Source organism: Lathamus discolor, chromosome 2 (genome assembly GCF_037157495.1).
Source record: "Lathamus discolor isolate bLatDis1 chromosome 2, bLatDis1.hap1, whole genome shotgun sequence".
Classification (NCBI taxonomy): domain Eukaryota; kingdom Metazoa; phylum Chordata; class Aves; order Psittaciformes; family Psittacidae; genus Lathamus; species Lathamus discolor.
Genome location: NC_088885.1, coordinates 63,968,887 through 63,996,395, shown reverse-complemented (window position 1 = coordinate 63,996,395; position 27,509 = coordinate 63,968,887). Strand labels below are relative to the sequence as shown.

General features: G+C 40.4%; 1 protein-coding gene across 1 annotated transcript in view; it reads left to right on the top strand.

Annotated features, from left to right (window-relative positions):
- Nucleotides 1–27,509, top strand: part of LOC136009037 (uncharacterized) — a 258,826-nt gene that overhangs the window by 122,639 nt on the left and 108,678 nt on the right. The window contains exons 7-8 of the mRNA XM_065669123.1: nt 15,532–15,640; nt 17,277–17,511. The gene's annotated coding sequence lies outside the window, so the exon portion shown is untranslated. The remainder of the gene's footprint in view (nt 1–15,531; nt 15,641–17,276; nt 17,512–27,509) is intronic.

Here is a 27,509-nt window from a genome sequence, read left to right as displayed (position 1 = left end):
CTTCACTTCCTTAAGAAAATTATGATACAATTGTGTTCCTTTTCTGTTGAAAGAAGTCAGCATTTGTCATTATGGGAGGAGATACTGTTATACCAAACACTTTCAACCATATCTATTTTCTGCAGAAGATTAAATAGCAGAGGTGGAATGTGTTGATTGAGAAAACACACAGTGAAAGCTGCCTTGCCTCTCCTTTCTTGTCCTCTCAACCCCTCCCCAAAGCATCAAGAATTAATAAACCTCTATTAATTATTGGCTTAAAACCCCAGTGTTGATACCAAGCACTTATGTTTTACTGTAAGATAAATTAAGTGTGGATAGCAGTGGGTAAACTAGACTTCATTGTATTACCTTATTACCATAAATGCCTTGTGTAACATGGATTTACAGTGGATTTTTAACTGATGACCCCCTCATGATAATCTGAATAACGGAAAAGCAAATTACATTTCTATTACTGAGGACAAAGCCAAAGGATTCCTGACTCACCCCTACTTAAATGTGTTTTGCTTTGCTTTCCCTGAACTTGAGGCATGGGGATGATCACAGCTTGGAGCAGCTGCTCTCTGATAGTGACAGTGCTGCTTCTTCTTACTTAGATTGGAAGCAGCGGTTGCAGGACTAAATTTCGTATTTGAAAATTCAGCAAAACCAGTTTTGGAATTAACCTTATGGAAATATTTTGTGCAGTCAAGGTATTGACACTAGACTTTTGATACTATAATTTATGATGATGAAGTTTAAACATGTTGACTATTAGAACACTCAAGACATGGTAATTGAGTCTGGTGTTAAATTTCAACATTAGAGGTCTGGGAGAGAACTGTTGAAGTGTCCACTTCCAAAGTGCTAGTGTAGCACACTCATTCTGGTATGATAATCTCACACTGATGTGTGAAGGGTCACACTGATGGGTGAAGGTTTTTCTGTATTCTGAAGGGTTATGTTTGGGTTTTAATGTATATTTTTAAGATGTTCCTCTGTCTTTTCATATGTCTGACACTGTTTTTAGTGAGGCAGTACTGCTGGTGTCCTTTGCAGCAGAAAAGCTTTGTACATTACCACCAATAATGGATTCCACTGAGCAAGGTGGCAAGCACCAAGTTATGATCTGCTAATATGCTCAGGCAGAAGGGTCTTCCTTACATAGAATGCTAACTGTCAGAATGAAAGCCAATGGTTTTTGTTTCCAATTTCCTAACACTAAGTGGAATCTTCTATGACCCTGACTATGCAGCTACACCCAAAGGAGGGATGTCCCCATTTGTCATTGAGGCAGCTTTGGCAGTGGTGGCTGATGCAGCAATTGTGAAGGAAAAGTGAGCATGCTGTAGCATTAAAGCTCCCTGGGTAAGTTTTAAGTGCTGAATTTTAGGGATCCACCAGTTTTTTATGTGGAAAGTTTTGCAACATTGTAGCTTTACATCAGCTTTCTTCTTTACTAAGCCCTGAGGTGGAAGAGCTGTCCCTTTGCCAAAACCTTGTTTTTTTTCTAGGAGACTCTTGCCTAAAATTGTGTTTAGTGGTTATTTTTTCTTTTTTTTTTTTTTTTCTCCTCCTCCTTTTCCCCTCCCTCTCCCCTTGCTGCAGGCCAAGGAGGGGCATTGATGATTTCAAGTAGGGGATTATTCAGTATTCAATGCTATTAATTTGGGGTTGATGAGGCGTTAATAAAGGTAAATATTGATATCATCATCTGATGATAAGCTAGCAATATGGTAAAAAGGAATATAGATCAGCCAAGCTTCCTCTGGCTTTTATTTTTAGGACTTGGCTTTTTGTCTGTTTTAAAAGCCTATGTTGTTGCTCTGAATTTTATTGACTTGCAAGTTTATGCTTCCATGCCCATGAGTTAATTTCTCGTCCTTTACATTCTTCAGGTACTTAAAGATAGAGTGAGTCAGTGTTTTGCAGGTGAAGGTTTAGACAAGTTATGGATCAAATAATAATAAAGGCTCTGTCTAGATTTTTATCTCAGTGCAGCAGAGGCAGATGGCTGAGAAACAAAGATGAATCTGGGTGGTCTTGATGTCAGAAACTGCCATGAGGATGGATATTCCCAGCTGGAGGACAGGGAAAGGAAAAAGATCCTGAAATTCTGAATGAAGTGTACTTGCTCTCAGTTTTGCTGTGCAAGAAACCTCACTTCTTTGAAAACTAATCCAGCTACCTATTTTTGCATTGCTTATCTTAAAAGCAGCAGCAGCAGCAGTGATGCAGTCAGGCATGTCTCACTTGCAAGTGATCACGGATTAAAGACCTGCTGGAAATTGAGCCACATATTCTGCACACCCCCCCCCCCCCCCCCCCTTTTATTTGTTGTGTGGTTAGGTTTTTTTGTTGTTTTTTTTTTGGGGTGGGGGGGGGGGTGGGGGGGTGTTGTTTTTTTTTTTTTTTTTTTTTTTTTTTTAAGGGAATCAGCTCTTTAACAAATGAGATTTGGGGTATTTCATTTATATGGAGAAGTTTATGGAAAAGTGCATTACTAGAGCTGTAACTGAAGTGATTTCATAGTTTATTTTTAGGCACTTTAGATTGAAGCTTGCTAATTGAGGGCGGGGGTGAGAAGAGAAGGTTTGCTTGGAGTTGGGTTAAGCTGAGGTTATCTGTATTTGCCTCAAGCCTCCAAGAGCTGGCAGGAGAATTGACTAAACTTTGTGAACTTGCATAGGCCTGGCCTTTAGCATGCTCACATACGCACACATACATGTGCCCTCGAACGCTTTCTCAGCTTTCCACTCCAGCCAACTTCTTTAACAAGCATACTGCAATCCTTTCCAGCCCACGCTGGGAGGATATTAAATACTTCTTAGCCTAAAACTCCTGCTCCCTCCTCCTCTTTAACTTTCCCATCCACCCCCTGTACACTCCCACTGCTGGGAAGGATGGGTGCTGTTTTCTCTTATCTCCTTGGCTATGAGGGTAGTTTCACAACTGTTCTGTGTTTCAGTTTTTCACCTACCACAGACTTAATGTATTAAAGTGGGCCAAATCTGGCACTCCTTATCCCAGACAAAGGTTTTATTGAAGTCTTTGGGAACTGTGCCTGAGACTTAGTGAGATTGCAAGCAGTGGTATTTAAAAGAGGCTTCCACAGTCATTTGATTGAATTAGCTTCTTTTTTTTTTTTTCAGTGGAGGTAGTTTAATCAAGACAGTGCTTTCAAGTCTGAAATGATCTCTTATGAAGTTACCTGGGAAGAAGCTTGGAACATCTCACTTAATGTTTTCACATCTCAGTGCATCAGTTCCCAGCCATTTCACTCTGTCTTCTGTTTGAAGGAAAATCCTAACAGAGATGCCATTTGTTCTACCTTCCACTTCTAAGGTTAGGTTGGACAGAGTTGGAAAGGGTAGTTAAAAGGTGAACCAGTATCCTTTTGAAAGGAGAAGTTATGACAGCTTGTTATTGGATACAACTGAGTTTTTGCAAGCGATGTGATCAAAGAAACATCCTGGCTGATATTCTGACTTTACAGCACTAATAAAAGACTCAAGGATGGGAGGAGGGGATTTAAACCTGCCTTGCATACACACACATACTTGTGCATTTTCTCACAGTGTGACTGAAGAAACATTAGCAGGGTAAAAATAACTTTTTTTGGGAGGGACGAGGGAAGGAGGGCAGGGGAGGAAGAGTTTATACAGTTGCTGATCAACTGGGGGCAAAATAATATCAAGGTGAATTTAGCACTGATAACTCCAAGTGGATTTGGGCAGGAAATATTCTGCTGACCATAGATCATCAAGTTGGCTAGAAAACACATAGCTGGGAGTCAATGTATTACCTGTAGAACTTTTTTATATTTGTGGTAAGAAGACAATAGATGTATTTCTTTTAAGACTTCAAAGGAAGAAACTGAAAGAGGAAAATGTTTAACTTAGTCAAAACCCACCAACATGTCAGCTCCTGAGTACAGTGTGCCATGTGTCCTGCACAGGGATTATAACCAGGGGAAGTTTAGAGAATTGAAGTGTAGCAGATATACTGATTTCCCATTTAACAGTGAAAAGAGAATATTAAAATAAAGCCTTCTCTGACACAAAGAAAATGGGAAATGGTGCCTCTGCTGACAAGACATTAATTTCTGTCTGAAGCACTGTTTGTTCTAAGGTTATAGGAAAGGCCATGATAGTGGCATGTTCTTTTACCCTCTGCTTTTTCACTGATGCTGAGGTCCCAGCTCTCTTTGTAAGAGCCTTGCCCTTGGGTCAGAGCTGCAGGTCTGGACCTCCTGATCTTTTCCATCTTGTGGATTGCAGCAGGAGATCTGCCATCTAGGATGGGAGCTCCTTTCCTTCTCAAACTCAAAGGCAATCTAAAAATCTGGTGTATTACTTGTAGCTCAAGGGGAGCTGGAGAGCAAAGCCTCCTATCTGGACTGTGGTAAGGCCATGAACTCATCTAGTATTAAGTGAAAGGATTTTGTGGTGGAAGGAGGTGGAGGCAGAAGCTGAAGAATCAGCCCAGTAAAGAGGCCACAATATTTCAGCTGTGGAAGGTTGGTGTAATGGCTTCTGTAATTTACTGGTGCTGTATGCATGTGTCTTTTCCACTGAGCTTAAAAAAGGTTTGCCTCTAACTACTAGGTCTCCCAGAAGAAACCACTTTGGTACTTGTTGTTTTTTCCTGTGGAAATCGTGGTGAGCCTCTTTGTCTTGTTTGCTGACTCCACCAGTCCTTTTGGCATTGCTGCCTTGTCTTCAGCTACTCGGTGACTTCTTCCTGGTAGCGCCTGTCCTCACAACTTGTGCAATGAGCATGTGACTAGAATAGCATTCTTGGCCACTGACGCGTGTGTTTAACTGAAGTTCATGAAGGTCCATTGAATGAGGTTACCAGAACCATACTATAAAAATGTACTTTTCCCTTTCTTTTCACATAGAGACACATTTTAATTATTGAGTCATGTCCAGACATGTTTCTTGTATTTCTTTTTATTAATGCGTCTTCCCATAGTTTGTACATGCAAGAAGGAGCTGGGACAAGCGCCTAATAGCACAATAAGGAAAAATAAACATCTTGTGTTAGGATGGACCATATTTTTTTGAAACAATCATATCTATGTCTTTTGAAGTTTAATCTGTGCCAAGATTTCTGTTTGTGGTTTCCTCGTGTGCTTGCATTGTGCCATTTTTGTTTCAGTTGTGTTACTTTTTTCCTACCTGAAAACAAAGCCTCTGTTTTGATTTGTCTTTTGCATGTTTTCAGTGATGGAAATGGACCTGAATGTGTTGGACTAGTGGTTGAGTTTATGTTGTTCAGTTATTTATTTTTTATGACATGGATTTTTACTGTGTAATTCTACAACAATTAACATTCCTTCAGGCTGAGAATAGCTCTAATGAAAGCCTGTCTGTGAGTTGAGAGCAACAGAAGTGGTCTGGGAGTAGAAAGCTTAAACAGTGAGGTTAACAGGTCAAATGAGAAGAAGCAGTCAGTTGAAAGAAGTGAATAATACAGGGGATTAGAAGAAGGGATGAAGCTTAATGGCCAGGCTTTGCAGTGAGGTTGTTACTTATGTGTAGGTAAATTCTCTTTGACATCAGTATTCAGAAGTTTGGTTTTGTCTCCAAAGCTCAAAATGTTATTTTGTAGAAATACAAAAAGTCTGATTTCTTGCATCTTATCTTTCCCATGTACCTGTGACTTGGTGAGATTCTACCATTCTACACAGAGGTAGCTCTTTTCAGATTTTTGTTCGATGAGAAGAACGTACCTTCAGTTGATAAAGATGGGTAGTGTTTTGCAATCTGTCTGCTGCTCTCTTGCAGGTGCACAAAAGCTTGGTTTTGGTAGAAAGACACCACAAAGGTTATCAGCTTATTTTTTCCTTTGCCATGTACAGAGTCCATGATCAGATAGAGGAAATGTCATGTTGACGTGTGGTTGTCTGAAATATTTCTGAGTTAGCTGTCATTACCTACTGAGGCATATTTCTAGTCTGCGATGGTGAAACCAATTTTTCCATCAGGCATTAGTACAAATGAATACTATGGAAGATCCCTACAACTCTGACTAAGAATTGTTCTTCTGTCTGTGGCTTGAAAAAAAGGCAATAAGCTAAATGTTTCTGGCACGCTTTGTGGCTGAAATGCATTAGCAGTGGATTCTAGGAAGTAGCCAAGTTGAAATATGTATTACACAATTTCTTTTATTCTTTGTAACTGGCTTCCCCATATTTAAATGTAACAGGGCAAAGTGTGACAGGATAAATGTGAAATGTGTGTGACACACGACTGAGAACTGAAAGGTGCAGGCTGGATGGGATTCTTTGGTTTCCCGCTGAAAGCAGCTCTATCAAGACCAGTGTTCAGGGTTGTTGCTACAGATCACCTCCAGTGGGATGTAATGTTTTTTCTTTTCCCCAGAGACCAGAAGAAAGAATTGGTTTCTTTTATAAAGTTAATTGAACGCATCCTGATTTGTGATGCTATGCTAATGGTTTTCCATTTTGTACAGAAACATCTTTCTTTGTCTTGCTATGTGTAATGATGATGAGTAATGAGGAAATGGCTTCATAGGTGATAAAGGACACCATGAAAGTCCTGCTGTGAGTTAGCTGTAAGCTAAATTGTGTTCAAACCATCAGCTTTGGGCACAAGCTCTCCTGCTGTGTTTCATCCTTCCTTCCTCCATCCTCTGCTTTCTGATAGGCTTTGCAGCCTGGTCTTTGCCAAGAAAGCATAAAACATTGGAAGGAAAAATGGGAGTTAATTATATTTAATGGTGGGTCAGGAAGGGAGGAAGGGAGATAAGGCTTTAATATAAAGAGCCAGTGTTGATTCCAAATATACGTGTGCTTTTAAATAAGTTTCATTAAAATGATTTCAAAAACAACCTCTTCAGCAATATTGGTCATCTTGGCAAAGTACCATGTTTTGTTTTGAAATGTGAACTCTGGAGGAGCTAACACCGCAACCATAAAAAAAACCCAACTTTCTTTCACCTTCCTTATATCTCTCTTCTCCTTTTGCCCCTTAAACAACTGACCAATAAGCAAAAACCTCAGAAGTAGCTGTTCTGGCCTTAGTGGTTGGCAATGGCTTTCCCACCTGTGGTATATAAGCTCTGCCTACACTGACGTCTGAGGTGGGACATCTCTTGAGGATCTTTGTATCTTCTGGTGCTCTGGAGTGGTGGCAGTTCCACGTGGATCCTAGTGGGGTGCTAATCTGCTCCCTTGGCCTTTTAGCAAGGCTGGTGTGTCCCTGTCTGGCCTGCATGTACTTTTGGAACCATGGTGCAGGGTGCCTACATGGACTTAGAAGCATTCCCAAACCACAGATGCATATATCTAGTGGTGTGGCAGGGTTTGCAAGGAAAGGTTTATGGAGAATTTAGGACTTGTCTTCCCAGTACCTTCTTGCTTCAGAGCTTGCCAGGCCCTCTCAGACAAAATCATGGCTTTTATGCAGTGTAAGGTAGAAGAAATATCAGCTCAGGTCCAAAAAATGGGACTGTACCTCAGCAGGTAGTGCAGGGTTGATGCGGTTGTGAGCCAAGTCGCTTACTGCTCACTCAAAAATCAAGTCACAGTTGATACTGACTTCTAACCTGCCCAATGCAGAGCTGCAAACACACTGATTCTCCGCCTCTCAGTTTACGGGCATCGGTTTTGGTGCATCCCCAGACAGATGCCTGCTGCTGCCCATGCCACCTTTGCTGAAACAAGCTGCTTGGCACACAATTCATGTTTGCAATACTCGCTGCATCTCACAAACTAGAGGTATCAGTCCCTAACTGCCCTTGGTTGCATTCTCACTGGACCAAACACCAGTTTGATGTGGGGAGATACCTGCTGTAGAGCCAAGAGTCGATGCAGGGTTTACAGGCCAGGAAGGTTGGGCCCCTCCTTGGCTTGCCGGGGAACCTGGTGGGAGCTAGAGCATTAGGGTCTATGTTTCCTCACCAGCTATTTGAATCTGTTATGTTTTCATGAAGCATTTTTGTTCAGCTGATGAGGATTTTTTTTTTTTTGAATAAGATTCTTGTCAGAAAATACCAGTCAGCTGGGAAAGGAGCTAAATAGAAATGTATTTTTATAATAAAACCAGAGAAAACTTCCAAGCATGATCTGAATGCAAGTCTTGATTTGTTTTGCTATGGGTCAGAGGAGTGTAAACTGCCCCTTTCATCTGTGTAGTGCTGGATTCTGAGGCAGAAATGCTTGGTATTTAAAATTTGATATTTTATTTAAAATATTTTTCTGCTGAGAAGTAATAAAGATCCAAATAGTGTCCATTTTTGTAATGATGTAGTGGTTAGTCCAGTCTCAGAAGTTACAAGGCTTTTGGCAGTTAAAGGCTGCAAACTTTTGTCTCTGAAAACTTCTGCTTTAGCTATGTAACTTACAGCAGAAGGTGAGATTCATGATGATATAGGCTAAATAGAATTTAATATATTAAGTAATGTAAGAGGTATTTGTTTCAGTTAGAAAAACAATTTTAGAGAACTTTTTCAATTATTATGGTTTTCCATGGGAAGAATAAGAAATTTAGTTATAAGTCTACAGGGCACAAGGCTGGACTCTGTATCCTAAGACTTTACTGAATGTTTTATATCAAATATTATATGTAAATGATCTGCAAAAAACATTTGATAAAAAATTTTGAGTAGTGCAAGGCAATCTCTTTAAAAGTGTCAATGTGGAATGTATTCTTACTTGTATGTTGTTACATTCTACCCCATATAATAGGTTGGCTATGGTAAAACCTTACACTTAAAACTCATTTACTTTTCTGAAGCTGATGGTATCTTCCTGAGTTCAATATTTTAAATATTTTCACACTTTATATTTTAAAAGAATGATAATTGAAGATAAGCCAGATTTATTCTTCTTCCCTAAATGAATGTAATTAAATTCATCTTTCTGGCTTTCTTCTGAGTAGTTAGTTCTTTCTTTGAGGGTTATGTGTAAAAATTATCATAATATAAATATATATATCTTGGAGTTTTTCCTTGCATTAAACATATGGGCTTATTTGTTGCCAGAATTAATTACACCTACAAGGAAAGTATGTAGATAAGAGGAAGTGGTGGAAGCATGGGAAGCCATTTCTTTTTTGAAATCTGACCACTTGAAACCACCCACAATGTCTGGAAACCTGGCAGCTGATGTGCTGTAGTTTTGTTCCTATGGTCAGTATATTTCTTGGTGCACATAATTATTTATTTTTATTAAAAGAAAGTAGTATAGATTATTCTCATAATTAATTTTTAGTTGAGTTTTCTTTCAGTGTTAAAAATGAATGTAAAATATATTATGTATATTATAAACAAGGCTCCTTCTCTGAGCACTTTGGAGCAAAATGTACTAGTAGCCTGTGCTCAGAGTCATGGTTCAGCTACAATTTGATGGAATAAGGCAGATTCAAGCAGCACCAGTTCTGATGCCAAATTTACACTTGGTGATCACTGGAAGGACTGAAGAGTGTGGACATTCCTGGATGTGTGGTGCTATCATTGGCAAAGGTGAAACAATATTTCCTTTATCATGTGCTCTGTACATTGATAGACATTATTCAGATTATACCTAGAATATCTTAAAAAATACTTCAAAACTGAGCAAAAACCCAAGAGAAGTTTAGCTGGCAAGTTGTGGAGGCTGTGCAGCTCTTCCCCAGGCACGTCTTAGCTTTTAGTTTGAAAGGAACAAACTTTCAAGTTCTACTCCTAGATTTCTATTCTGATAGCTTTAGTGGCTTGCACTTGGTGAACTTTCTTGTGAAGGTACATTTAAAATATTTTTCAATCTTTTTTTAATTTAAACAAAAAATTCAGATGGCAGGCTTGCTTTACAGTTAATGACTAGCTCTACAGTTAATTTTCAGGGAATGTGTGTGTTTTGATGTGTATTGTGGTTGTATTATATAAAATGAGACTTTCATATTAAGAAGAAAATCAGCAAAAGGAAAATAAATCACCTTTTTCCATTTTGAGTTGGTTCTGATGCAAAACTAATTAACTAAAAGGTTTTGTCTTAAGAGGACAGATTGGCTGTAAGTCAGGGCTATGAGCAGCAATTAAGGGCAGATAGCCCAAGTTCTGTGCTTATATCTTCATTACAAGCCAACTTTAATAATAGTGAGCTGCTAAGAATTAGTTTCTTCAACCTGCTGGGCATGGATGCCTTTCTTTCAGCCTTAAGCTTTCTGTGAAGCAGCACAGGAGAAGCAAAATGCCTCCTGCAGCAGTGGAGTAGAATAAGTGGGACTGCAGCTGTTCTAGACATGAGGTCCAGAGGCCCCCGTTTGGGGTGGGTCGAAAGCCAGAGCAGGGGATCATCTAGTGCTGCGTTTCACATACAGATGCTTGCAAGGTGGGCCCCTGAGTACCTGCCCCAGCTCCTTTAGCAGCTGTGGCCTGTGTGCTTGGGGCTAGGTTAGGGTACAGCATGTGTGTAGGAATGTGCTTCTTAAATTTATGAAGTGCTGTTGGAACATATACTTCCTTCCCCCCCTCCCTGCTTTGAAAGTGAGGAGTGGGGGGAGGGGAGGGCAGGAGGGAGTAATGTTTTTGGGATGTTATGCTAAAAACCTGAGGCTAGTCAGGTGCAATGTAGTTTAGGATGTCTGTTTGAAGATATTTGCAACTTACAGTGGCAGCTGTGAGGGGCAAATTGCAGCTTTTATCTTGCCTGCGTGCAGGAGTTGAGTTCAGTGGGTGACTTGCTTGCCAAGACAGAGGTGGGCCTTTTCGCTTTATCATTTTCTCAGCCCTAACCCTCTCACTTTGACCAGATTCCTCAGTCATAACCCAGCTGAGGACCCACTCCTTGTGGGCCCTTAGGCTTTCTCATTCATCCTGAACCTTAATTTTATGCTGAGCTTTGAGCTAAGTGCATAAATAACAGGCATCTTCTCTTTGCTCCTATGGGAGATGGCACCACAAGGTAATCTTGATTCTATGTTTTCTCTGTGATGGGGGATGCAGGGATTCCTACTGCTGCTGTTCCTTCTCCTCTTTCACTCCAGTGGGGGATGATAGGGGTTATAGCGTGAAATAGGGCAGTGGGAATGACTGTCACAGTGTATATGGGCTTTGGATTGATGTGACCCAGATTTGTATGGTTTGCCTCCTCCCCTATTGTGTTTCCTTTGATGATGAGGTGAGAGGAGAGACTCAGACTGTGTTCTCTTCTGAGATGCCCATGGGTCACGTTACGTTTGGTCTTTATTAGAAAGCAAGCCCCAAAACCTCCCTCTTTTCGCTGCTCCCAAAACAAGCTGTGGCTTGCGGATAGGATTGAAATAGGTATAAGCAAATATGAATTACTTTTCTGAGGTCCTGAGGCTCAGTTTGCCAGTTTCGATAATATCTTTGGAAGCAACAGAGCCAAAGTCTAGGTCATATCGGCAGTGTGTTGACAAAGTGATATGATTTTATTTGTTAAAATAGCAGTCAAAAGATTGTCAGTGGTAGTGATGGCTGTGAAAGTAATCTTTCAGGAAATCTTTCGGTTGCAGGGACAGGCATAACATTTTTTGGAGGGAAGAACACCAAGACTGGTTTTCAGAAGTTTATTTGCATTTCCAGAAATATCTCATAACCAGTTCATCTTTAACCTTATTTCACAGTGTTTTAGAGTATAGATGGTCCCCTGCACCTTCTCCCCTTTTGTGTGTGTTTGTGCGCGCATACACATGGGTGTTTCTGCAAGGGTGTTGTATCATAAAGCGATTGTCATTTACTGACTTTTTGCATCTGAAGCTGCTTCTTTTGGGCATTTGAGCTGATTTCATGCATTCTGGCATGTGCAGATCTCTAGCCTGGTCCCGACCAACCCTTCATCTGCGAGCACCTTGCAGCTCTGCATGCCCACGGTGCGAAGGAAGCACCAATGTCAAATGCAGTGCCATGGGAGAGGGGTGAGTATTGAAGTTCCCCCCTTGCTGGCACTCCTGTCTTCCTCATGTGTGAAGCCATTCCATGTGACCCTAACTGCATGCTGCCCGTCAGTTGCTCACTGCCTTCAGTTGTGGGCCCGTGGTGGGCAACATCCTTACTTTCTTTGACTTGCTTGCATCAAAAGCAGAGGAAAAGGAGAATTTCACCATCCTGTCTGGCCAGTGGTGTGATCGGTAACCAGGTCTGCTTTGATAGGGCTGGATCCCACCTTTTCACAGGTACCACATCTGTGTGTGTACACACAGTCTTAGGTGAACTTTTTGAAGGATGATCCTGTGGATGAAGAAGTATACATGTATGCATTTAAGTGGTCTGATTTATTCTATTTGGTCCATTTCCCTCCTCTTCCTTCTTTTCTTCCAACTGTTAGGAAGGTCCTGCATTTTTCTTTGCTATGCTTGACAAATGTGTTTCACATGAGTTTGGCAGGCTTTTGAAAAGAAGGATTGAGCTTCTGTGACTAATTTTATTTTTATTTTTTTCCCTCTTATACATAAAGCTATTAAAAGATCCTGTTGGTTGCCTGGATAGAAAAGCTAATACAGAGAAGAAGATTTACTCGTTAGTATCTCAGTCATGTATCTTGTATCTTAACTATTCTGTTATCTCCTTCATGAAATATAAACATGTGGTTGCATAAAAAAGTCAACTATTCTATCTAGCCATCTTGAATCTTAAACAAAGCTGGTATTGTTTTGAATGTGTTAAAAAATCCTCCCAGATTTTTTTACTATCTGCAGAGATAATGGTAAACCTTAAATTCAGAATTAGATACCTGAAACCAGGCAAATTTTCAGACCCAAATTTTTTAGATTAATACATTACAACTGTCTAACGTATTTTCATGAACATTTATGTTCTCCCCATCTTGTAAACGTATATAAGAAAAGGTAATAGTGTTAATTTGTATATGAAGGTTTGCTTGCACAAATATGCAACAAATACTGTGGCCTGTAGTTTGCTGTTGAAGTTTAGGTCCGATTCAAAAAATCCAGGTGCCCTTTGGTTTTGGTGGGTCCAAGCTTGAGAATGAACCGTAAGGTCTACCCATTAAACAGCTTATGTGTATTTTGGTGCCCATTCACTTTAATTTTTACCTCTTGAGCAAGAAAGCATGCATTTTAGGTGATTCTTCCAGAGCTATCTGAGAATTCTGGCTTTCCTTATTCATACCAGCTGCCAGCAGATTTTAAGGTGTGTGTTTCTGTGTGCTTGAAGGAGCTATCATAGATACTGGTGACGGCTGAGCTTTGAATTGTTCTTTGCAGCCAGCACAAATTGCATGGGGAGAGAGTCATTATGAACGCTTATAGACAATACTTGCTTCATATGTTAGTCTTCTAATAATGAGCCCTTCTCTTTGAGCCAGGGAAGCTAAAGGACTTCCTCATGGTCCACAAAAGGATCTGAGCAACATTTTTATGCTGCTAGGTTTGGTCAATCAAATTTAGGTTTCATCTTTTCTGTGGCTACCAGAGGTGTCCAAACTCATGTGATTTCTACTCCCCAGAGGCCTCCATGGGCATCTTTCTTTCTTTTTTTTTTTTTTTTTTTTTTTCAGTTTTAGTGGCTTAAATTAAAAAACATGGGGCTGTGTGTTTTGAAGATAGGACTTTCCAGTTAAGAAGTTCAGTGTTTGGTTTTTTTTTTTCTCCATTACTAGTTTAATGTGCAGTACGTTCCTCAGCAAGGTAATTAAATGCAGCAGTTTGTTTAGATAAATACAATCAGATAAGTTTGTAATAGGAAGAGATTTGTGTTTGTAGATGCTGTATCAGCTCCAGGTGTAAACTGAACCACCAGAAGACTGTGAAAGCAAAGCTCTAAGCCTTGTGCGGTTATTCTGGACACATTTCCAGCATGTGTGAAGAACATTATACTGTACCTACACCATGATTATACAGAAACTGATTGCAAGTTCCTGAGCCAGCTATTCGCATAAAACTCCAACTGATAGGTTGTCAGACTAGTGACCTCAGCTGTAACCCTCACAGCACTGTGTGTGCATGTGTAGCGTGGGCTCACTCTGATATACCACGGTGGTATCTTTTGAGGGTGTTTCTTCATATGTGCTACAGGACTTCCCCATATGAGGTGGTGGCTATTGACTGCCTTGGCTGTGAAGTTTTAACTGAAACTAGGTGTTAATCACCCTTCCCTCCTCCCACTTTATTTTTACATGAAGGTGCATAATGTCTTTTATTTTAATTCTTAAAGATTTAATTTGGACAAGGATCTTGCTGTCTGGGTGGTTAAGACTGGAAATTTTCCCAGCTTCAATCAACTCCAGTGTGTTTTATTCGTAGTGCCACAAAAAACGAAGATGAACTTAACATTCTTATATATAACAAAAGGTTACTGCTGACAAAATCTCCTTTCTTTTATCTTCCTTGGGATTTTCAGAATGTTTTGCAGAAGTGAGCTTTTATTTGACTTTTGGAGTGCTGAAGAAACTCTAATACTGCTCATGGGTTAAATCTCTGGATGCCACAAATCTGTTAGGCCTCAGTGTCTTTAGTTCACGCTGCATGGTTCAGTATTACAGATGTGTACTTTAAAACTTTGTGATTTCAGACTGGAATGTCTGCCTATGTTGATTTTCAATCAGGGTTATACAAGTGGATGCTACATGTGTGTGCAAATGCACATGTGTGTGCAAATGCACATGTGTGTGCAAATGCACATGTGTGTGCAAATGCACATGTGTAAACTGGTATTTATAATAATGCTGTATCAAAATAAATTATGAATATAAGAAAAAAATAAATGGCATGAGAACATATTTTCACAACAGTATAGTTGCATGAGTGATGTGCAAATATGGAGTTTTCTTGTGGTTTATCTTGGTTACTGTGTTAGATCTTTTATTGCTATTTACTTAATAAGGCTTAAGGCTTGGTCTTACCTTTTGGCTGTCAAACTGCAATTGCCATCCTGCTGTTGTCTGTGTTTCCAAGATGGGCAGGAGTTACTGTGTGTGCCTCAGGTAGTTACAGAAGGTGTGATGTGAAGGGTGTGCTGGAAGGTTGCCCACAGGGTTCTGCAGTATATACAGGCACATCACCCACTGCCACTGCCCAGCACCTTTGTCCTGCTTTTGGAGCTGATTTGGTAAAATAAATAAAAGCCACTGAAAACTAGAGGCCGAAAAGAACAAGAAAATACATTTCTGAGGGTGGATTTGCTTTCTGTTGACACAATTTGGCTTCCTTTTTATAGCATGAAAGTTCAATAACTTTATTTCTCAAGGCTGTGTTTTAAAAGTGCATTCCAGTTGTGTTTCTGCTCAAGAAAGTTTTCAGTAAGGAAGCACTCTTAGAGAAATTTTGGATTTCTTCCAGTAACTGAAGAGCTTATGGTGCCTGACTGGGATTTATTGTAACTGAACAGGAAAAATCCTGAAATACAGGACTGTGTAGTTGTATAAAACCATTGTTTCCTGTCGTTTTACAGTTGCTTGACCTTGAATTAGAGCAATGTCTTTGAGTGTCTGCAAGACACAATACAGTATGAACTAATTGTTTTAAACACCTATTATAGCCTTGTTTTTTTTTTTCTTTTTTTTAATCAGTGCATTACATAAAGTTACTAAATTTTCCTGTCCTGTGTTCTGTATTTCAGGCTTGAGTCACAGAGCAACGTGAGGCTTTACACTTTTGAAGTAGGAATATGAATGGGATTGAAGGATTTATATGGAGGATTCTGTTCCTTCCTGCTCCAGGAAAGACAGGTGAGCGAATTGTGAGATAATTTGTAATTAGCTCAGTCCTTACTTCTGAAAGTCTTTAGTCAAAACAGGAAGATACAATTCAGATAGCTGTATATAAAAATAAAAGAATACACTTCTTAATTACAAACATCAGCCTTCAGAATTTTCCATTCGTGTTCAGTAATAAGAAGTTTTCCATAAAATGTGGTGTGAGTTTTCTTTAAGTTCCCTTACCCTCCCATCTCTTTTTGATGTAGAACTTTTTATATTTGGGAGCTTTTTGATCAATGCCAAAGAAATCTGAACTGACGAAATTGACAGCCTTTTTTGAAGCAGTTCTGAAGGAGGCTGCAACCAGAGAAAACCTCAAGGTGGAGCTTTATTAGATCCCTATATGTAGTTGTTAGTGAAAAAGACAGGTCAGCATCAGCACCAGATATGTCTATACTGTGTCTGGGCTACTTGTGAAATGTTAGAGTGGAGGTGATGTGTGAATTAATTTCAGTGGCTGCAAACCCAGGTTTGGTATCTTGCTGCTGCCCTCTCTCACTACTTCCTTGCCCTCAGATGGGAAAAGAAAAACTAGGGGCTAAATGCAGTAGGCGGTAGATGGGAGTTCACTTCAGGATGACTTTAGGTCTGACTGTAGATAAGTGGGGCCATCATTAGAAAAGGGCACACATTATTGTTTCTTTGATTTATTTTTATGGAAAGAAAATCTTGACATTCTTATCTCTTCCAACTTTGGGAGTACCCAACATATACCACCTTTAGGTACACAAGATGATGGAACACTTTTGGCAAGAGTTTCCCACTTCTGCATCTATACAAGCCCATCAGGAACATGCATGTGGTCCTTTGTAGTTATCAATGCTGAGCAGCGTATAAAAGGATGAGCTTTTGATTTCAGGTGTTGCTAACCAGACAGCTCTTGCACCAAGCTGTGACACAGCAAGAAATAGTTAAAAACTAATAAAAATGAGCTCTAACACTGGTAGAGTAGCAGCAGTATCTTTGTATTGAGTCAAACCTTCTTGTAGGTTAATTTTGTCTATTTAAGCTGTGTGCAGTGCCGTAAATGGAGGTTGCACCATCCAGGGCAGCTCGGGATGACCTCCTCAGTTTTCCCATTGTGCACATTTGGTCAGGGAGCGCCATAAAAAAAAAAGGTGGTTGTGGACAGGACTCTGTCAGCTTCAAAGGGCCAGAACTGAGATGTTGTCATGCTGCTTACAACCCTGCAGCCCAAGAGAAATGCCTCGAGTGGTGTAAGAAGAAAAGACAACATAATGGTGTTGAGGTGTCAGGGACTAAGTCTGAGGTTTTGACTGAAGCAGAGACTGGAGGGAGATGCAAGTGTGTGCTGGAGGGGAACACAAGGTATATGGTAAGGTGAAGCAGGCTGCAGTGAGGTAGGGAAGTGTCCCAGCATTTAGAAGTGGAGAAGGGTAGGCAGCAGAGCAAAGTGGGTGTCAGTGGTGTGTCAAAGCATCTGGAACTCAGTGGATGAAGGAGGGAAGCAAATGGGAGTAGTAACTTGTGTGGCTTGTCTAGAACAGAGAGCAGGATAAAAAGACACAGTAGAGTGTGAAGTGGGTGGGAATATTTTTATTGAACCATGTACACCAAATGTATCTTTTTTTTTTTTTTCCTCCAGAGATGTTTCTTGGTGGGGTGTACTTGAGAGCAGGTATGAAAGAGTCTCTGCTGCAGCTGGTGAGAGAGAAAAGGTGAAGACAAAGTTGGGGAACCAGGAAAAAACCCTTTCTTAATAATAGGATAAGAACAAAGGGTTGAAAACTGTGCAGGCAATAACGAGAAAACAAGTGTGTTGAAGGGGAGTTTTGGAAGGTACTTGGAAAGCAGAGATCTGCATCAGGAAAGATGGAGTGGTAAGATCTGATTTTCAGGTTTTTTTTTTGTTCAGTGGTATCATGGGAATGGCAGCCCCTATCTGAGGGAGGGAAAAATCAACTTTTTTCAGAAAGGACAGGAAAAAGCTCACTAGACTTGCTTGCATAGACAAAGAATGCTTTCATGCAAGTGTGAGAAAGTGATAGAAACATTTTGATTGTACTTTTTGTATTTTCTGTTTTTTTAAGAGAGGGCTGCCTATGTTCACACAGCTTAATAACTGTGAGCTTACAAACCCATATCTGTCTTGTGGTGCTTTCTAAAAATGCACTCTATGTTATCCTATCTTTCATATACTGGCTTGCTTTGAAAAAATGATGTCTTAAAACTTTATTTTGAAGTCAGTCATGAGGAAGTCTAGTTATACGCTGGTCTGCATATTCACTGCTGAGGGTAAGATTAAAATGGTTGCGAATACTTTAAAGATTTGAGCTTTGCACAAATAGCATTTGTCCTGTAGTTGGTAGATGGGCTGTCACTTGGTGAGATGTGGCTCCTGCCTGAAACAAGAGCATGTCTGAAGCTATCTTAATAGATCATAAACTGGCATATTGTCTCAAAACAATGATCAGCTTGGCAAAGTATAGAGTACTCTGCTTGTGGTTATATTCAGTTTTACCTTGTGCCTGCTTTTCCTTTGGCTACAGTTGTGCTTATGAAATGCTTGTCGTGAGTCTGGAGGTGCCAAATATATGCCAGAAAAGTATTTGTTGCCTTGATCCATCTTCATGCAGTCTCTGTGTGGTATCATACGGGGCTGGGTGTCTCTTATTTTAGCAATTGCTTAAATATGTTGATAAAGTTTGCTTTCAGCAGGGCATGGTGTTCTCCTGGACATCTTGATGTTGTCTTCAGTCTTGGTCTAGGTCAGTCTGAGGACTTTGTGAACTTGTAGTGGTAAGAGGTAGGTGATGATGACTGTACTGTAGCATGAGCAGACCTGGGATTTCCAGTGCTATGGCACAGTGGAGGGTAGAGCTTGTCCGGGTGTAGCGATCATGACAAGGAAACACTGTACTTGCCTTATATGTGTTTGCCCCATTGCTGTCCCCTCTGTATGACAGAGCTGGTGCTCGTGAGGCTGACACCAGACACCAAAGCAATGTGACTGTGTTTACAGCTTTCCACCACTGAAAGCAAGTATTCAAAACCTTTTTTTATGCCCAGGAGCGTTTCCATTCCTAGCTGTGCTAGCTAAGGAGCTTGTCCTCCATATGGCCATGTTGCTCTGTGTCTGTTTCTAACCCTGCACACTGATTAATTTTATTTTTTATTTTCTTTCCCTAAACCCTTTCAAAATATAGGTATAGAAAGCATTCCATTGTATCTATAAGGATGCTGACCTAGCATAAAATGGAAGAGTATGATGAAGTGATAAATGTTTCAAGCCCCTGGACTTTTATCTCTGGTCTGTTTTTTTCCTTAATGCTTCTCAAAGTTAAGTGATTGAAAAGCTTTCCAGATCTGATAACTGTAAAGATTTCAAGTGAAACTTTTGGCTTCTATCCTGGCATGAAATCATACAAAGTGATATTAGCTGAATTTATACCAGAATTTGAAAAGAAAATGAAACCATGTTACTTTAAGTCTCTCTCAGCTATTTTTCACCACTGCTGGGCAAATGCTTTCTCATTGGTTAATGTCTGTGTACCACTTTAAAGGTTTCCAAAAACATGTGTGTATATATACATTTCCTCCACTAATAATGTATTTAATTTATACTCTTTTGATTTTTTTTATTCTTGCTAGAAGGACTCCTTGGATTTTTTGTTTGGTGTTTTTTTAAATGGAAGTTTTAAAATCTAGTGTTGCTGAGAAAACTCATTATAAGAGAAAGCATGTACTGAAGCCCTGTTTCTATTCCAAAATTATCTTAAACCAAAATAGAACTGGGGTACCTCGTTTTTTAACCTGTCTTTTTGGCTGGTTGCTGTGATAGACCTTGGTGAAAGCAATGGTCTTGTACATGTGTGTACCTACGAATGGTAATGATGTGTCAACTGCATGGGTTTTGTGAGTTTCCTGTACAGAAGCAAAATAAGATAAATAATGCCTTAAATCAGGCCTTTACATTACCAAACAGGGCTGAACTTCAAGGTTGCAAAACCAAGCAATCAGAGCCTAGAAAATTCTACAATTGAAGCTACTCATTCATTCTCTTGGTAAATATTCATTTTGATTGCCTTTAATTAGAGGATTGCATACTTCCCCCTCTCCCCCCACAAGGCCTGCATATCGTTCAGTGCACAGCATGGCTAATGCTTAATGAGTGGGTAGGTTGTTGATGTTTTGTTTCTCACCCTTTCTTGTATGGCCTTATTTACTGCGTGGTTGGCAGATGGTGTGCTGAATACAGAACTAATCATTTCCTCATGGAGTTTTTAATGGTGTTAACACCATCAAGAGTTACTTTACTGCATATTTTTCGGGGAATCTTAATCAGGAGTAACAAATAAGACATATATATTTTTATATATATATATATATATATTTAACCAAACTGTGAGCCTTCATTGTTAATTTTCTGGAGGGGAGGTGGTTAAAGCACAGTCGCATTCATGGAAATCTTTACTGGAGGAACTAAGAGGTGGTACCAACTCTGTCCCCCAGTACTCCTTCTGTAGCAGCAGAAAACAGTGGGTCAAAGCTCATGCTGAGGCATGAGGTATCTCCAAACCTGAAGGAATTTGGTGATGTTATAAACAGCTACAGCTTTCCTCCACCCCACCTATGTTTGTATCTTCCTGTTGTTGATTATATGTAGGAGCATAGGCTTGCCATACTGACTGTCATCTTCTGTAATCAAAGGTAACCATGCAGTAGATATTTTGTCCAGCAAGCTTAGAGTACTCATTCAGCAACCCACTCTCCAGCATTCAGTGCATATTTCAGACCTGATAGAAATGAGCAAAGCTTCAAAACCTACAATAAGCTACAGGAAGAGAACACCCTTCATCTGGTTTCTGTCTTTGAGACTGTAAGCTCTTCAGGCTGGAGGCTCTGCCTTTCCATATGTCGATAAAGCATTTCAAGCAGTACATTAGTATAAACACCAGTGGATGAGGTCATCGTATATCAAACAACATAATTAAATCAGTGCTTTATTCACTGTCTGTGTGTCATTATGGCTGCCTCCTAGGTCACACTGCAGCCTTGAAGATCATGTAAGAACTCAAATGTTGTAACAGCCCTCACAGAAACATTTGCTTTGAAGTTGGTGCTATTTGTTTAGAAACCAATCTTCAGAAAAATGTACTTTTGTAAAATGTGGTTCTATTTTGAAAAACCATGTAAAAGGGAAATGCTTATTATTGACTTTTGTCATAAATTGCCATGCATGACTGTCAGCCCTCTGCTGTTGATCACATGATTGTGATGAGATTTCTTGGTTGATTAGAGGTCTGAAAGCAATTGACTGGGTTATTGGAAAACACCCTGTTTCTCAGAGAGGAATGCAAGCTTGTAGTGATACCTGTTAAGTTACCAGACTTTGGACATTTGTATGAAAGTCTGCAGGTTGTAGAATTTAAGTGATGCTTATTTTGCCTGCTACTTTAAAGTGCACTCACTTTAAATCAATATAGGAAAATATTTTCAGCAAGATCCTCCTTCCCCCTTTCACAATTCTGGTACCCACACTTTAAATCTTATGTCAGCACCTACATATGTTTTATAGCAATAGATACTTATGTGTGTTTTATAAGGAAGTAGGCTACCGATTTTGTCTAAGCAATAAGGTACTTTGAAGTCTGAAGTCATAAACTTAGATATGCACGTAAGCCTCGTGCCTCACCACGTACGATGCCTTGGGCATGTGTTATTGCTTACCTATGCCATAATTACTGTATACATGTAGCTACAGGAATATACCCATTTGGCTTTCCTACTGTAAACTTTCAGGTGACTTGCTAATCTAGGCCAGTGCTCAGAAAGAAGGGCTGGTCTGAAATCTTAATAATTACAAAGCTGGCACACAAACTTCAATATTAAGACTCTCCCAGATTCACCTGAAATCAGGTTATATTCATTTTCTGTCTTTTTTTTCTTTTTTTTTTTTTTTTTTTAACACCAGCCCAACAGCATGCAAAGTTATGATGATGTCGCTTGACCTGCTGTCTCCCAGTCTTGATGGCTAGGGAAAAAGAGGGAAAGATATTTAGGGTTGATAATCTCTTGCCTTTGCCATAAATGAAGGAATTCTTGTTCCTTTTCTTTTTTCTTTTTTTTTCCTCTGGGTGTTTCCTTAATTAATTCATATTAATAGCTTTACTGGAGTAATACTTGTTCTTCCTTCCTAATATTTATCTGTCTAAATGCTTATCCTCATACCCGTAATGAAGGCACAAAACAGTGAGCTGATGCCATATGTTACTGGCTGCTATTTGCTAAATTTGAGCCTGAAAGCAGGAGAGTGAAGAGAGATCAAAGGCAGCTCTTTAGTGTTCTGCAGGATAGGTAGGCTCCAGAAATCAAACATGAAAGCAAAGTTGTGCAGCTTACCCAAATAGCCACACTGCGGGTGGAGGTCATCTTTCAGCTGGGGCTGCTTCTTGGACTAGTCTGCCTTCCAATGCACTTCCACAAACCCACTGCTGCAAAGATGGGAGGTGGCAGATGAGGATGAAGAAGGACTTGCTGGGTCCTGCTGGAGGTTGGAGTCAGTAGTTCCTGCTGGGTAGCTCCCCTGCCAGGAAAAGCAGGCCTCCTGGCAAGGTAGGAAAGCTGTGGGAGGGTAGGGAAGGCTACTTGCCCCCAGGGTAGAGTTGGAAATCACCTGGCTCCTGCTCAGCTAGTGAAATAACAGCAAGGAGAAAAGTCTGTTATCCTGCCTGAAGATGGGTGCCTTCATGTGGTTCTGGGGTGTTAGAGAGGACCCAGTTCTCCCTTGCTCAGCCTGCTTTTCAGAACTCTGCTGTTCTGAGACATTTCTTGTTTTCCTCTTCAGTAACAGAATCTGAGCAGGGGTTAAAAAAAGATCACTGGCTGACAACAGAAGTATAGGATGCTCAATATGAACATTTCCAGTGTCTTCAGAAAATTAATTTTATTATGTTGTCTTAGTGGCTTGATTGTTGACTGGGTAGGCCCTTGGTAAAACTCCTGATAAAAAGAATAGATGCTATGTTGGTTTTACACCTTTTTTTTTTAATGTTTCTTCTCACATTCCATTATTTTGCTGTGATTTTTTTCAAAAATTGCCAGAGTAAAACAAAAGTGGTAAACCCTAATTTAGAGGTGTTAGCAAGAGCTGGCTCACCCTGATAAGGGTCAGCCAGGCTTCACTGGTTCTTTATTATAATCCCCTACCCACTGCAGTTTATCCTCACTGAATATTACGCTTCTGTTATACTTGCTATCATCTCTGTGCAGATGATAGCTTAATACTTGCAAATGACCTAAATACAACGAACAGCAAGCCAGCAAAACTCTAAAAACATACTCCTGCTAGAAGACAAGGGCAGTACTGGCGAACTTGTTTTTCTTAGGACAAGTGTGAACGAGTACTGGATGTAAAGAAAATTTATCTTTTTTTCCCTCCCTTTGCTACAGGGTTGTAATTGTCATTTCTGTTCACAGTCATCTAAGCAAGCTCAGGTGTGTTGAGCAGCAGGGCCTATTTGCTTGTGCATAGCGTACTATGCCTACAGTACAAAGTGATGTACAGCTTTCAACCAGAAGCCAGCTCAGAACACAGGCAGAGCAAGCTCAGGTCTGTCTGTACCTGCCTGCCTAGAGAGATCCTTAGAAGAAAGCAGAGACACCCATTCTCTCCTTATTACTGCATTACACCAGAGGCTAATGCTCTAATTAAAACTTGCATTTAGCAGTGGTTTGTTATAACTGCTGTAAATTTTAGTCATGTTGAGACTTCCTGGTGATGGGAGGAGAAGCACAGAGAAGCCAGTTAGCACAAACAAGGGCTCTCTATAGCAGCCCTGTCCCATCTTCCATACATTTCATTGGGGCATCACCTATGGCACTTTGTACCAGAAAAATTACAAAATAGCTTAAGACAAAATATGAGTAATGCTGTATAGTGGAGAAGTTAACATCTGTCTTGCTTTGCAAGAGGTTCTAGTCATGTCTTGATGGGCAGGAAAGGGGAGAGCTGCTGGTCAAGGCTTAAAACAACCTTGGTGTTACCTTTACCTTGGTTTATTGCTTCTATTGGTCTAAAACAGTGGGGGAAAACTGGGAACTCTCTTAACAGTGATGGTAAAATTAAGAAATATGCATTTTAATAAAGGCGTTTGAGAATGGTTTTGCAGATCTTAAAAGTAGAGAAACATAAACTTGGAAAACGAGTGGTTTTCTCAATGGGTCTCACATTTTACCTCCTCAGTCACTGTATTCATTTACTTTGGCTATCCTGATAGCTGCTCAAGTGTTGTGCCAGGTTACTGTCTTCTGCTTGCTTTTACGAGCTGGATGGCTGAAAATATCTTCCAAATACTCATTTGCTATCCTACTCTGTGCTTTTTCCACTGCTAGACCAAGGAGCAATGCCCAATTCATTTCCTTTCTGGGACAGGAGGACTTGATCGTATGGGAGCTATCAAAAGAGGTGTAGTCTGGCCATGTAACTACATTTTCCCTTCTACGAGTGTGCTTTTCTCTTGGGCAGCCTTGGCAGAAAGCTGCGAATCTGGATGTGCTCTCTCCATTGAGCATTGTTTAGCAGTCTGGGTTTGGGACGGAGGAGCAGAATGGCATTGAGTTGATGGGGTTGTATTCACATGGAGCCTCTGTTTCCCATCACAATGTATTTGACCTGACAGAAGCAGCTGGCATACCATCACTGTGGGTGTTGCCAGCATTTTCTTCTTGTAATATTAGATTTTGGGAAAAAAGTAATAAATGTTTTCTTTCTAAAAGGAAAGAGAAAACCTCAAAGGATCTCAGCTGACTCTATGTGCCCTATAGGTATGTCTGGTTGTTTTTTGATGAGCAAGCTGCTGTCCTCCTCCTGTTTACCTCTCTCAAAGGAAGTGTCTGTTGACATAGTCTGTGTTTCAATCATCTTCATTATACAGTGCTCTGGGAAGCCTTTGGGGCAAGTTGAGCCAGACTCTAAAAGCAGCTTCTTGGTCACAAAGAGATATGAGCCTGCCCAGACACCCATAGTTTGTGTTCTTTTATTTGCAGAGATCTGTGCCTTGATAACCTCCGACCCTGCAGCAGCTGAGGTCAGCCTAATTTGGAGTAGTGCAGGAGGGGTGGAGGGCAGGTTTTTCACTGCTTGCTATACCTACCCTTGTACAGCAGCCAGTATGGGGGCTGCTGTGCTGCTGGTGCTGTTGGGAGCTGACCTCGGTGCCTAACTGGGGTGTTCCTTCAGTGGGAGTGCTGTTAGGGAGCTAACAGGCTTGGGGGCAGCCCACAGGCATCCTTCTCCCTTCCCCTTCCTCCATCCCCTGTGTTTTCTGTGCACATTCTCACCATGGGGTGCTGCTTAGTGTTTGCTGCCCTTAGTGTTGCTCAAACATTTGCAAGACTTCATAAGTTATTACCTGTGCAAGGCTTGTTCACTGAACAGTGTCCAAAGCATTGCACAGTGCAGGTTTGTGTGCGGATGGCTGGTCACTGCATTTGTTAGAGAGCTGCTGTTGCTAATGACTGGTCGTATCATCAGAGCTGTCTGTTAATGTTTGCATGAGGAGAGTTTTACTTCAGGTTGAAGTTTGTGCATTACGGCTGAACTGCTGTGGGTAAAAACAAATTGTGGATAATTTGCATGCTGTTATGGTAGTGTCTTGTATTATTCTGTGCTGCTGTAAGGCTTTCAAATAGGTGGAGTTAGCTTTTGGTTTTCCTCTATGATGAGCTCTGGATAGATGCTCATAAAATATGATGCTATACAGAGAGCATCCATCTTCGTGATAAAAGGTGGGCCCTGACTGGCCGTGATGTGCCCTTGAGGTCTCTTTCTCCAGATCTGCATAGCTGCCTGCCATCACTGAGGGGCTAAACCCATCCATCTTTTGGAAGAAGAATGGTTTTATACTGTGCTAATAAGGAGTGAGTTATAAACCTTCTCCTCTCAAGATGTCTTCAGCCTCAATGCGTAGCTTTATTTTATGATCAGTAGTTCATACCTTAAGATAGTTGCAGTCTCTATCAAAAATTGTTACCCAGGTAAGCTACAGGTAGTTAAGGAACGGGTATGAGTGACCCAGTTGTCAAGTGGAAAGCACTTCCTATGGGACACGGGGAGCTGTATAATACAGATACATATTCAAATATCAACTAAAATAATTTGGAGTCATGCACTGATGATGAAAGCAGCTTGTTCCTTCATTGTAGCCAAAGATTTCAAGGGCCAAGTGCACTAAAAATATAAACAGTGTTGCAAATTACATGTTAGAGCACAATTGTTCCCCCACAGGCTATAAATAACTCCTATTTTAAGTCACCAGGGTTGTTCGTCCCCTGTGGCAGAGACTGTAGTCTGTGGTGTAGCTGACCAGAAAATGGTTGTTAGTGATAAAGTGGTGTAATTTGCATTGATTTATTATTCATTGGCTGTACAGATCAAGTGCAGCTTACCCAGTGAGAGGGATAGACAGCAAATTCTTTTGTCACTTTAAACAAATGTCCCTGCTGAGTATAACAGAGAGATATTATTGTAACTCAGTGGAGTTTATCACACACTTCTAGCTTATAACTCTCTCAAATGTGTATCATACTGCAGTAAGAGCTGACTCCAAACTTAATTTTGGTCTGTCTGTGTAAACCAGGCTTGATAAGTACTAGAATCAGATATATACAAAAAAATGAAAAAGACAGCTCCTTGAATTTGTCTAAATTCCCTGCATCTGGTAACATGTATGTCCTGCTTTAGAAGCTCTAGTGCTTGCTTCTAACATTGTGCATCCAAACCAATGGTTTTTTATTGGCTACAGAACAGATGAATTTGTGTTTGTTGTGGTCAAAATTAAGTTAAAAATAGCCCACGATAATATTTGTGAGGTTTTCTTCTGAAAGTGTTAACTTCAGAGCTACTAGGTATTGTAAGACATAGTATATTTGACGTGTGATATTATCAGAGTATACTTTGTTGTTCCTCTGAAAACTGTCTCTTGGAAGAAGAAAACTGATAAAGACTGCTTCTTGGATTTCTTTTCTCTTGCTCTCTGTCTTTTTAAGTCAGCTTTCTATGTCTGGTGGTTGTAGAAGAAAACCTGGCAGTATGAATGAAATAATGCTTCAATCTCAAAAATGAGAAAACAAAATAAAAAGGAAGAATATCTCTTTTAAGTGTTATTTTTAAGTTAGTCTTGGCAAGAAGGAGGGTGTTTTATATGCAGATTTAGTATCTATCTGTGTGTGTGTGTGTATGTGTGTGTATATGTGTACACTGCTGCAGGTGTTGAACAATCTCACTCCTTCCTAGGCTATTAACAGCACTGATTTCAACTGTTGGGCACATGTGCAGTTGGTGCCTTACAGATGATGACACTGTGCAAACACAGGTACCAAGCTTGTCTGTTTGACAGTGCAGCCACAGTGCTCTCTGTGCGCTTACTTAATATCAACCTCCATCAGTGAGTCCCCAGCTACAATCTGCCTGTGAATAAATACTGTGTCCTGCCATGGGCAGTTGTTGTTCACAGCCTGGAATGAACTTGTGGAGAGAGGTGCTGGGTGCTGTAGCACCTCCCATACAAACACAAGCTAAATTGGGGCTGTTCAGCCTGGAGCAAGCTCCAGCTTGCTCTCAGCAAGCTGTTAGGAGACATCATAGCAGCCTTACAGTACCTACAAGGGTGCTGCAGAGGGACTCATCACCACGGACTGTAGTGATGTGACAAGATGTAATGGGCTTAAACTTAAACAGGGGAGATTTAGGCTAGATATAAGGAAGAAGTTCTTTACTGTGAGGGGGGCAAGGCACTGAAATAGGTTGCCCAAGGAAGCTATGAATACTTCATCCTTGGCAGTGTTCATGGCCAGGCTGGACAGACCCTTGGGTGAC